The 12,243-nt window shown below is 42.7% G+C and overlaps 1 protein-coding gene across 1 annotated transcript in view; it reads right to left on the minus strand.

The window, feature by feature from the left end:
- The window catches only part of LOC124776685, a 712,754-nt gene that overhangs the window by 32,959 nt on the left and 667,552 nt on the right, over positions 1–12,243 (minus strand). The window lies entirely within an intron of this gene.

Raw genomic sequence — 12,243 nt, forward strand, 5'->3', positions numbered from 1 at the left:
TGAAGGAGGGAGCAGTATCACACGTGGTAAAGGACCACTTGTTACAAGTGACAGAACAGCAATATTTTTTTAGGGTATGGAGGGCAGAAACAAAAGCTGTTCCAAGGCAGATTGAAAATGAAATTCACATTGATAAAAGAGGTGGCCAGAAAATCAATTATAGCATACACAATTCATGCACACAGTCCATAGATGAAACTGGAGATGTTCAGAAATTGATAGAAAAATTAGGTTCACCCATCTGTAATTTAGCCAGTGCACAAAATCAGTTGACCTTCTTGCATCAAAATATATGACTGAGGAGTAAGATTACTGAGTTGCTTATTTGTGTTGAAGGATTGCAGTTGAGCAAACCAGTTGATATAATCTGCTTCTCTGAATATCATGTGACCACTAGTAGAGATACGTTAAATGTTATAGGCTTTAAGTCAGTCTCTTACTTCTGCAGAGAAAATGTGTAGAAAAAAGGAGTTGCCATACTTGTCAAAAATATTGGTATCAATAATTATAATTATTTTGCTCAGAGCCACATTTAGAAGATTGTGCAACAGTAGTAGTATTTCATAATAAGTCCTTTATAACAGTAAGTGTATACAGAGCACCTTTAGAACACTTTAACTTCTTCATAAAAAATTTGGAAGCTCTATTGTCCCATCTCACAGTAAAAAACAAGGAAATAATGGTTGCTGGTGATTTAAATGTGGATTTATTGAAAAGCTATGTCAGTGAACAATTATTGCAACCAGTAACACTATCATTCAATTTAATTCCTCCTGTGAACTTTGCAACAATGATATGCAAATACTCTGAGACTGCTATTGATAATATCTTTATAGACAATCCAGGGGAAAAAGTCATATAAAAAAATCAATAGTAAATGGGCTACCTGATCATGAGATGCAGCATCTCATGTTAAATGCTGAAACTAGTCAGGGTACAAAAGCTATTAAATCTGAGTACTTGAGGATAATAAATCCATCAAAAATTGAGAATTTTGGGAGACAGCTCAAAGACATGAACTGGATAGACAATTACAATACTTCTGACTCAAATGGAGAATACAAAACATTCATTAATAAAGTCTAAACATAAACTGTGGATTACACAAGGAATAAAGGTATCATGTGGGACAAAAAGGAAACTATATCTATTATCAAGGAACAACTCTGATGTTAAAATTATAATGCATTACAAAGACTACAGCAAAATACTGAAGCAAATAATCCAGAAATCTAAGTGGTTTTATTAAGAGAGAAAGATAATTACATCAGGAAACACAATAAAAACTGTATGGGATATAGTGAAGATGGAGGCAGATGATACCAGAAAGGATAGCTCTAAAAATAAATCAGACATTTGTAACAAGTGCATGTACTGTTGCAAACCTCTTAGAGAAGTACTTTGATTCTGTTACAGGCTGCTTAGGATTATCAGATTCAGTAAACAGTGCAATGGAATATCTGAGACCATTCTCTACAAATAACTTCAATAAAATGGAAATGATGCTCGCTTTTCCAAGGAAGTGGCATACATCATAAAATCAAAGTGTTCTAGTGATTATGACAACATATCACCAAAGTTAATCAGAGTGATCATGTGAGTTGTGTTCTACCTTTAGTTGTTTGCGTAATCAGTCTCTTATTAGCAGAACATTTCCAGACTGGCTAAAATATGCTGAAGTTAAACCTCTTTACATGAAGGGGGATAAAGAGATACCATAAAATTGTGGACCAATTTCACTTTTGCCGGCTTTATCAAAAATATTTGAAAAGATTGTGTTCAAGCATCTTCTTAAGCACCTGACTGCAAAGAATATACTGACCAAGTACACACTTTTGGTTTACTAAGGGTTCTGATATAGAGAAGGCTATTTAAACAGAGTGAGAATATATTTAATTCATTAGATAACAAATTAGAGGCTACTGGCAGTTTCTGTGATCAATCAAAGGCCTATGACTGTTTAAATCACAGCATTCTCTTAAGTAAATTAGAGAATTATGGTATCACTGCAATCAGCCTTCATCTGATTGGGAATTAATTACATGTGGCATTCCTCAAGGTTCCATTTTGGGTCTGCTACTTTTCCTTGTGTACATTAATGACCTCTCATCTGTTACATTGCCAGATGTTAAAGTTGTTTTGCTTGTAGATGATAAAAATATTGCAATAAATAGCAAGTCAAGTACCAATTCAGAAATGGCTGCTAATAAAATTTTCACTGACATTAATAAATGGTTTAAAGCTAATTAACTGCCATTGAACTTTGAAAAAACCCAGTATATGCCGTTCAGAACCTGTAAGAGATTTCCTTCCAGCATATGTGCAAAATATGAAGACACACACCTACAAGAGGTTGACAGTGTTAAATTTCTGGAATTACAACTTGATAAAAAATTCAGTTGCAAAGGATATACTACAATATTGCTGAAGGATCTAAACAAGTCTCTATTTACAATGTGAATGATGTCAGATGTAGGAGATATAAATATAAAACTAAAATAACTTACTTTGGTCCAAAAAGGGGACCAATATTCATGAACTCATGTTTTCAAAAAATTGCCAGCAACTATTAAAAACTTGGTTTCAGATAAAGCACAGTTTAAACAAAGTTTGAGAGACATATTGGGAGGAAATTCTTCCTTCTCTAGAGATGAATATTTTAATAAGGACTGTTAGACCAGGTTAAATAAAAATGCCTCTTAGATTTCGATTCTGATAGCACTTGGTCACAAGATTAGGTACTTTGTGAGCAATAAATTTATTAAAAGTGTATAACTATCTTTAATTCTGAGAGTGCATTAATTCTGTAAATATTAGCAGTTCTAGTTTACTGTGACATATTCGCATATCTTGATAATCTCCCAACAAATGATCAGAGAAATGAGTATTATATTCAAATGTTCTATGTTTTTTATGTTATATTTTCTGACATGTTCTGCACTCAAGAAAATTATCCCATTTTTGGAGCTATGGAATGAAAACCAAATCTCCTCTAATCTACTCTAATAAAATACTATACATAGAACAGTCTTGAGAGTATAACAACACTTGTATTCATGAGGGGTGACTAGTTTCAACCTAATGTGGGTCATTTTTGGACCATACTCCCATCAAGAGCAGTTGACATCTGGGGGTGTTGTGACAGTGCCACGAGATTTAAAAGTGCCGCTACGTCAGTACGCGAACACGGCGATAGAGGCGCTCCACAGCTCGGCCGAGTGCGGGAGCGCCACCTGGCTATGAACGGCGCCGGCCGCATGTCACGGCACAGGAGTCAAATGACAGATACCGAGTTAGTAGCATGTGACCCGCTAGTGTTTCTACTTTTGTGTATCCACGCAATTTATTAGTGATTAAAGGTTATAACACTTTTTGGCGACGAGGTCGGATATTTTTTTCCTGCGTTGTGGACTTGTGTGTTCGTGTCGGGGCAGACATGGAACAGCTTATGCAAGCGCTCATTGAACAACAAACGCAGCTGACGGCTGCTATTCAGGCGTTGTCGACGTCACTTACTCATCGTCTGTCTTCCTCTTCTCCGCCTCCGTTCCCTCCTTACGACGAGGCCGCTGAAGACTGGGAGGATTATGAGAAGCGTTTGCGGCAACACTTCTTGGCTTTTGGCATTGTCGACGCTCCTATGTGTAAGTTGTTATTTCTATCTTGGATTTCCCCACGGATCTATCAGCTGCTATCTCAGTTAGCCCCTCTGCGGGAACCTGCCTCTCTGTCCTTCCAAGAAATGTGTGATTTATTGTCTAACTATTACCGAAAACACACCCACGTCATTGCCGCCTGCGTGGCGTTCTACCGGTGTCGTAAACAGCCCCATCAATCCTACCGGGCTTGGGCGGCGGAACTACACGGTCTGAGTCGGAAATGTCAGTTTGTCACGGACACTCATAATGAGTTTTATGCTGATTCAATGGTTAGGGACGCTATTCTACGGCTTGCTCCTGATAAAGAAGTTCGGCAACGTGCCTTACAATTGCCAAACCCATCGTTGTCGGAAGTTCTCAGCATCGCTCAATCTTTTGAAGTGTCTCACGCTGCTGGTGTGCAAATAGACGCGTGGTGTGATGTAGGCGCTGTACACACCACTTTCGACTCGGACAGTTTGCCTGTTTCACAGGGAAACGACGATGTGGCGGCGGTGCACTCGCGTCAACAACGTCGCGTTGGGCCGCCACGCTCGCAGCGAAAACGGCAACCACAGAAGCAGGTTCGTTCCGCACTTCCTTCCTGTCCACGTTGCTTCGTACAGCATGACAGGGCCGCGTGTCCAAAACGTTGGGCCACGTGTAATTCATGTAGGAAAAAAGGCCACATTGCTTCTGTGTGTCAGTCCCCTAAAGTTCCTGTTGACAAGGACGAGGCATCGGACATGGATGTTAACTGTGTGCTTTCTCAAACAAATAAGTTGTTTGTTACTGTTCGTGTTCTGGATAAAGACATTCGCATGCAAGTGGACACTGGCTCTGCAGTAACTCTCATTAATTCTCGCACGTATTTGGAGTTGGGCTCCCCTCCCTTGTCTCCAGTTACACGAAATCTATGAACTTATAATAAGCAGAAAATTCCTATCGTTGGCCAGTTTGATGCTTCCACTGCCTACAAGTCTGTTGTTAGGCCCCTCACGTTTTATCTGGTGGATCATGCGGGCACTGAAAACCTGTTCGGTTATGATGCTTTCCAGTTGTTCGGGTTCTCCACTGATGATGTGCACCTCATATCTGAGGATATTCCGTATCAGCAGCTGGATGGCTTGTGTTCTGAATTCTTGTCTGTGTTCTCTGCTGGCCTGGGTTGTGCCAAGGATTTTGAAGCCCACATTACTTTTAAACCTACAGCTCGCCCTAAGTTTTTCCGGGCTCGCCCTATTCCGATGGTGTTGCGTGCACCTGTCAAAGCTGAGATAGACAGGTTAACAGCTTCGGAGACTCTCCTTCCTGTTACATCCAGTGAATGGGCATCGCCCATCGTGGTGGTTTCTAAACCAAACGGGAGTCTGCAATTGTGTGGTGATTTTAAAGCCACTGTCAACGCTCAGAGCCTCATTGACACTTATCCTCTTCCCCGTCCTGAGGAGTTATTTACCAAGCTCGCTGGGGGCCAGTTCTTTTCCAAACTTGACTTGTCGGAGGCGTACCATCAGTTGCCGTTGGATGCTTCTTCCAAGGAATTTCTCGTCATCAACACTCCTCGTGGGTTGTATCAGTACCAGCGGTTACCCTTTGGCGTCGCTAGCGCGCCGGCCATTTTTCAGCGGTTTTTGGAACAGCTCACGGCTTCCGTTCCCGACTGCATCAACTACCTGGATGACATTGTTGTCATGGGGGCCTCCACTGAGGAGCACCTTCGCAATTTGCGTTCACTGTTTCGGGTTCTGCATTCAGCTGGGTTGAAGTGCAATCTGGCCAAGTCACAGTTCTTCCAACCCTCCATTGTGTATCTTGGTTTCCACTTGTCCCGTGAGGGTATACGTCCTCTACGACAGCACGTTGCGGCCATTACCGCTCTACCCTGGCCGTCTACGGTCAAAGAACTTCAGGCGTTTCTAGGCAAGGTTGCTTATTATCACAAATTCATTCCATCCGCAGCGGCGGTGGCTCATCCTCTGCATCAGCTGTTACGCAAAAACGTTCCTTTCTGTTGGTCCGACGAGTGTGAGCAGGCTTTTGTCCACCTGAAGGCTCATTTGCAGTCGGCGCCTTGTCTTGCCACATTCCGTCCGGGTCAGCACTTGGTTCTGGCGACTGACGCGTCGCAGTATGGCCTAGGGGCTGTTCTCGCCTATCGGTATGAGGATGGGTTGGAACGACCCATCGCCTACGCTTCCAAGACCCTCAACGATGCCCAACGGTGTTACTCTCAAATCGAAAAGGAGGCGCTCGCTATCATTTATGCTCTAAAAAAGTTCAGCGTTTTTTTGTATGGTTCTAAGTTTCACCTCATCACCGACCACAAGCCGCTGGTCTCTCTGTTCAGCCCCTCGGCGTCGCTTCCGGATAAGGCAGCTCACCGTCTGCAACGTTGGGCCTTATACTAGTCTCGTTTTCACTATTAGATTCACTATCACCCCACGGCTCAGCACGCCAACGCTGACGCGTTGTCGCGTTTGCTGATGGGCCCTGACCCGGTTTTCGATCGAGATGAACTACTCTGTTTCCACGTTGATGAGGAAGAACGTCGTGCGGTCGAGGGTTTTCCACTTACAGGTTCGCAGGTCGCGTCGGCTACTGCGCGGGACCCGGTCCTGCGTCAGGTGATCGGTTTTGTTCAACGGGGTTGGCCGGACAGGACCAAGGGCCGGGCATCGGATCCCCTTCGCAACTACCATGCCTTGCGCCTTCGTCTGTCTGTTCATGAGGGTGTTGTTCTTCTGGCCACGGATGGCACATCTCCACAGGTGGTGGTGCCAGCCTCTCTTCGCAAAGCTGTTCTCAAACTATTGCATGAAGGCCATTGGGGGATTTCTCGGACTAAGTCCCTGGCCCGCAGGCACGTTTATTGGCCTGGTATTGATTCGGACATCGCCCACATGGTCGCTGTGTGTGGTCAGTGTGCTCAACAACTGGCTGCACCCCGTACAATGCCCTCTCCGTGGCCTGATCCGGCGCAGCCGTGGGAACGAGTGCATGCTGACTTTGCCGGCCCCTTCCTCGGCACTTATTGGCTACTGTAGATTGACGCCTTCTCGAAGTTTCCGTTTGTTGTTCGATGTCCGTCGCCCACCACTGCGGTGACGACACTGGCTTTGTCCAAAATCTTTGCGTTAGAAGGTCTTCCATCCACGATTGTCACGGACAATGGCCCTCAGTTCTCTTCGCAGGGCTTCCGTGACTTTTGTACTGGACAAGGGATTCATCATGTTACAGCGCCGCCCTTCCATCCGCAATCGAATGGGGAGGTCGAGTGCCTTGTCCGCACTTTCAAAAGCCAGATGAAAAAATTCCTTAGTGATTTTTCCACGGATGACGTGCTGTTGCAATTTCTGAGTTCTTATCGCTTCACGCCTCTTGGTGATCGCAGCCCGGCTGAACTCTTGCATGGCCGCCAACCGCGCACTCTACTGCACCTGCTTCACCCTGTCAGGCCTTGTACTGTGTCCCCTAGTGCGGGAAAATACTCGGTGGGCGCCGACGTGTGGGCACGAGGGTATGGATCTCGCCCTAAATGGATTCCAGGGGTGGTCCAGGCTCTTCGTGGCCGCCGGCTTTGTGAAATACGTACGGACGACGGCATGGTTGTTCGCCATTACGACCAGATGCGCCCCCATGTGGTGGCCACGCCGGTGCCACCGCCCCTTCTTTCGCCTCCACCAGCCCGAGAAGCCAGTCCTGTCGCTGCTGCTGATTTTCCGTGCGTGTTGCTGCAGCCGACACTGCTACCGCTTCCGAGTACGCCGGAACCGGCCCCAGTTGCGACGCAGCCTTCTCCGGGACCCATCTCGCTGGAGCACACCCCCAGGTCCTCAACACCTATGGATGCTGCTCCGGAGTTTTCACCCATCATCTCGTCCAGGAGGCACGTTCCACGCGCATGCTTCCGTCCTGGACACTTTCGACCATACTCTTGTGTTTCTCCGCGGGATCTTCTCGGTGCCTCCCAAGAGGCCATGGATGTCTCCGCACTGTCCGTGTCTCCAAGGAAGTGAGTGTTTTTTTTTTTCACAGGGGAGAAAAGTGTTGTGACCGTGCCATGAGATTTAAAAGTGCCGCTACGTAAGTATGCGAACACGGCGATAGAGGCGCTCCGCAGCTCGGCCGAGCACGGGAGCGCCACCTGGCTATGAACGGCGCCGGCCGCATGTCATGGCACGGGAGTCGAATGACAGATACCGAGTTAGTAGCATGTAACCCGCTAGTGTTTCTACTTTTGTGTATCCACGCAATTTATTAGTGATTAAAGGTTATAACAGGGGATTCCTGCTCCATGTCATTCTCCACATGTCATCACTGGAGTATGGTTTGAAGATGATCCACATCATGTTGAAACCAGTCACACTTATGAATAAAAGTGTTTTTATGTCAACAACACTGTTATATGTAATATTTTATTACTGTTCACTGTGATTGCTGCTATGCCCAATATGTTTGCAAAGATTATCAAATGGTTCATTTATCTTCTTTTCTGTTTTCCCACAGTCCATGATTTACTGCCATACAATGTTGTGCTTCAAATATACATTCTCAGATATTTCTTCCTCAATGTAAGATCTATGTTTCATACAAGCAGACTTCTTTTGGTCAAGGATTCTAGGACTGTTGATATTTTTAAAAATATTGGGAATCTGATAAATCAACATTTTAAAAAATATCATTGTCAGATTTTTTTCATTGTCATTATCAGCCCCCCATGAACCTTGGAACTTGCCGTTGGTGGGGAGGCTTGCGTGCCTCAGCGATACATATAGCAGTACATTAGGGGCAACAAAAACAGAGGGGTATCTGTTGAGAGGCCAGACGAATGTGTGGTTCCTGAAGAGGAGCAGCAGCCTTTTCAGTAGTTGCAGGGGCAACAGTCTGGATGACTGACTGATCTGTTCTTGTAATATCAACCAAAACTGCCTTGCTGTGCTGGTAGTGTGAATGGCTGAAAGTAAGGGAAACTATAGTTGTAATTTTTCGCAAGGGCATGCAGCTTTACTATATGGTTAAATAATGACAGCGTCCTTTTGGGTAAAGTATTCCAGAGGTAAAACAGCCCCCATTTGGATATCTGGGTGGGAACGACTCAGGAGGACTTCATTAACAGGAGAAACAAAGCTGGCGTTCTATGGATTGGATGTGGAATGTCAGCTCTCTCAGTCGGGAAAATAGGTTAGAAAATTTAAAAAGGGAAATGGATAGGTTAAAGTTAGATATAGTGGGAATTAGTGAAGTTTGGCAGGAGGAGGAGCAAGACTTCTGCTCAGGCAAATGCAGGCTTATAAATACGAAATCAAATAATGGTAAAGCAAGAGTATGAATAAAAAAATAAGAATGCGGGTAAGCTACTATGGACAGCATAGTGAATACATTATTGTAGCCAAGATAGACATGAAACCCATGCCTACCATGGTAGTACAAGTTTATATGAGAAATAGCTCTGCAGATAATGAAGAGACTGAAGAAATGTCCGATGTGATTAAAGAAATTATTCAAATAGTTAAGGGGGATGAAAATTTAATAGTCATGGGAGACTGGAATTCGATTGCAGAAAAAGGAACAGAAGGAAATGCAGTAGCTGAATCTGGACTGTGGGTAAGGAATGAAAGAGGAAGCTGCCTGGTAGAATTTTGGACAGAGCATAACTTATCATAGCTAACACTTAGTTTAAGATTCATGAAAGAAGGTTGTATATGTGGAAGAGGCCTGGAGACACTGGAAAGTTTCAGATAGATTATATAATGATAAGGCAGAGATTTAGAAACCAGGTTTTAAATTGTAAGACATTTACAGGGGCAGATGTGAACTCTGACCACAATTTATTGGTTGTGATCTGTAGATTAAAAGTGAAGAAACTGCAAAAAGGTAGGAATTTAAGGAGAAGGGACCTGGATAAACGGAAAGAATTAGAGGTTGTAGAGAGTTTCACAGAGAGCATTAGGGAATGACTGACAAGAACAGGGGAAAGAAATACAGTAGAAGAAGAATGGGTAGCTTTGAGAGAAGAAATAGTGAAGGCAGCAGAGGATCAAGTAGGTAAAAAAATGAGGGCTAGTAGAAATCCTTGGGTAACAGAAAAGATATTGAATTTAATTGATGAAAGAAGAAAATACAAAAATGCAGTAAATGAAGCAGGTAAAAAGGAATACAAATGCCTGAAGTGCAAAATGGCAAAGCAGGGATGGATAGAGGACAAATGTAAATATGTAGAAGCATATATCACTAGGGGTAAGATAGATACTGCCTACAGGAAAAATAAAGAGACCTTTGGAGAAAAGATGTATGAATATTAAGAGCTCAGACAGAAAACCAGTCCTAAGGAAAGAAGGGAAAGCAGAAAGGTAGAAGGAGTATATAGAGGGTCTATACAAGGGTGATATACTTGAGAGCAATATTATGGAAATGGAAGAGATTGAAGATGAAGATGAAATGGGAAATATGATACTGCATGAAGAATTTGACAGAGCGCTGAAAGACCTACGTCAAAATAAGGTCCCAGGAGGAGATAACATTCCCTTGGAACTACTGATAACCTTGGAAGAGCCAGCCATGGTAAAACTCTTCCATCTGGTGAGCAAAATGTATGCGACAGCAAAATACCTTCAGACTTCAAGAAGAATATAATAATTTCAATCCCAAAGAAAGCAGATGTTGACATGAATAAAGATTACTGAACTGTCAGATAATATGGCATGGTTGCAAAATACTAACATGAATTCTTTACAAACAAAAGGAAAAACTGGTAGAAGCCAACCTCATGGAATATCAGCTTAGATTCCATAGAAATGTTGGAACATGCAAGGCAATACTGACCCCACGACTTATCTTAGAAGATGGGTTAAGGAAAGGCAAACCTACATTTCTAGCATTTGTAGACTTAGAAAAAGCTTTTGATGATGTTGACTGGAATACTCTCTTTCAAATTCTGAAAGTGGCAGGTGTAAAATACAGGGAGCAAAAGGCTATTAACAAATTTTACAAAAATCAGATTGCAGTTATAAAAGTTGAGGGGGACAAAAGGGAAGCAGTGGTTCAAAAGGGAGTAAGACAGGGTTGTAGCTTATCCCCGATATTATTTAATCTGTATATTGAGCAAACAGTAAAGGAAACAAAAGAAAAATTTGGAGTAGGAATTAAAATCCATGGAGAAGAAGTAATAACTTTGAGGTTTGCCGATGACATTGTAATTCTGTCAGAGACAGCAAAGGACCTGGAAGAGCAGCTGAACGGAATGGACAGTGTCTTGAAAAGAGGATGTAAGATGAACATCCACAAAAGCAAAACAAGGATAATGGAATGTAGTTGAATTAAATCAGGTGATGCTGAGGGAATTAGATTAGGAAATGAGGCACTTAAAATAGTGAATGAGTTTTGGTTTTTGGGGACAAAATAACTAATGATGGTCGAAGTAGAGAGGATACAAAATGTAGACTGGCTATGGCAAGGAAAGTGTTTCTGAAGAAGAGAAATTTGTTAACATCGAGTATAGATTTAAGTGCCAGGAAGTCTTTTCTGAAAATATTTGTGTGGAGTTTAGCCATGTATGGAAGTGAAACATGGATGATAAATAGTGTACACAAGAAGTGAGTAGGAGCTTTCAAAATTTGATGCTACAGAAGAATGCTGAAGATTAGATGGGTAGATCACTTAACTAATGAGGAGGCACTGAACAGAATTAGGGAGAAGAGGAATTTGTGGCACAACTTGACTAGAAGAAGGGATCAGTTGGTAGGACACGTTCTGAGGCATCAAGGGATCACCAATTTAGTACTGGGCATGAGTGTGTAGGGCAAAAATCGAAGAGGGAGACCACAAGATATATACACTAAGCAGTTTCAGAAGGATGTAGGTTGCAGTACTTATTTGGAGATGATGAAGCTTGCATAGGATAGAGTAGCATGGAGAGCTGTATCAAACCAGTCTCTTGACTGAAGGCCAACAATGACAACAACAACAACAACAACAACAACACTATTGGCTCTCGGTATATAGGGAAAAAGTATCGATATATTGATCGAAAAAAATATCAACGTGCCTGCCTATAAACATATTGGCTGCACATTGTAAATATTCTGCATGTCTTAGAGTTGTGTATGTACATTCACACTTGGTGATAACTACTTTGCTAACAGCGATAGCTGCATCTAAGTGGCACAATAAAAGATGTCCAATGGGTTTGTCGTTTCGTTTTATTACAAATTGGATTTGTCTGGAACACAATATGTCAACTTCCCTGTTTTTTCCATTTCTGCCAACGCCAGTGAACTAGCAGTTGTAGTGTCAAAACTGCATGATGAAGCTACACACTGAAGTTTCTGTTGGTAGTGTCAAATACCAATTACGACAGCATTTGCCCTCACACATCTCCATCCACTGTAAAGACCAGCCTTGTCATTTAGATTTTAGTTCATCACCTTCAGCAACTGTTTTTGAAGAATGCTGATGTGAAGAATTAGCACACTAGTTGCACTGAAATTGTTTTTTAACACAACTGGTGCGCTATTTCTTTACACTGGAAATCTTGTTATTCCTTTCACACCATCATCCCCAGTGCAATCGGACTTCTTCTTTTGTGCCACATGTAATTGCTTCA

This window comes from Schistocerca piceifrons, chromosome 1 (genome assembly GCF_021461385.2).
Source record: "Schistocerca piceifrons isolate TAMUIC-IGC-003096 chromosome 1, iqSchPice1.1, whole genome shotgun sequence".
NCBI classification, from domain to species: domain Eukaryota; kingdom Metazoa; phylum Arthropoda; class Insecta; order Orthoptera; family Acrididae; genus Schistocerca; species Schistocerca piceifrons.